The following is a 1,047-nucleotide window of genomic DNA, read 5'->3' as shown; positions in this document are numbered from 1 at the left end:
ACCAATGCTGTTCCTCGCCTTGGTCACGTGACGTCACGTGACCAGCTATTCACTGTGCCGTGCCGCCTCCCCTCTGACGTCACTCAGCCGCGCGCTCTTCACTTGCCCCGTGCCGCCTCCCCATGCAGCGGGCTAAGTTGACCTAGGTGGGGACTTGGATAGTCTATGCCCGATATCGGAGTAAATTCGCGCCCATCTGAAACCCCACTTCCCGTACACCCGGTGTTGCACATCCGTATGCGTATGCGTTATTTGCGGGATATAAGTCGGTCTCCTTCCATGGTTTTCGCTCCTTTGCTCTATTAACGAGTAACGATTGACCAAAATTTACCGGCTTGAGTCGCCCCTGGCACCAAGTCAAGATAGCGCAATGCCTTACCGATGATCTTGCAGCGATTAAAAGCTGGTCCACGAGCATGGGTCGGTCATCGGCAGTGCTCGTCTGACGCCGTTTAAATTGACCGGGCCAAGCCATGAGGGCGAGACGTCCGTCCGGCACGTTTCAGTGCATGTGATAAAGTCGTTTAACATCATATATCATCTTATTCCCCCCAGGGCTAGACCGAGCAATATCGTAATAAGAAAGACCCGTATATATTATCTTGTGAGACGTTCATCGCTCAGGCCCAGCATCGAACCGACTGAGACGGTGCAACATCTTGAGAGGCTGACATAAAAGTCGGCATATTTTATTTCTGATATCTAACGATAATTAAATGACGTTGACGGATCCTCCCACTTCAGCTTATATCCTGTCCCTCGTGATGCATTACGCCTTCAGTAGTTATCGGCCACGGCAGAGCCTCGGCGTTCCGTGTTCGCCGTGTTGTAGGCCCGGCGAACCGTCTATACCGACCGAGGCGCCGTCTAAACGTACGGACCCGACCGAGCGAAGCGGCCGGCCGCCACGGGCCGGGTTAGGAGGTCGACTTTCGCCGGCGGCCTCCTCTCCGGGTCTCTGCCTCTGCCTCTGCCTCTGCCTCCCTCCCTCTCTCTCCCTCTCTCTCTCTCTCTCTCTCTCTCTCTCTCTCTCTCTCTCTCCCTCTG

The sequence above is a fragment of the Amphibalanus amphitrite genome, unplaced genomic scaffold (genome assembly GCF_019059575.1).
Source record: "Amphibalanus amphitrite isolate SeventyFive unplaced genomic scaffold, NRLGWU_Aamphi_draft 000153F_arrow, whole genome shotgun sequence".
Classification (NCBI taxonomy): domain Eukaryota; kingdom Metazoa; phylum Arthropoda; class Thecostraca; order Balanomorpha; family Balanidae; genus Amphibalanus; species Amphibalanus amphitrite.
This window is presented reverse-complemented; position numbering follows the sequence as displayed.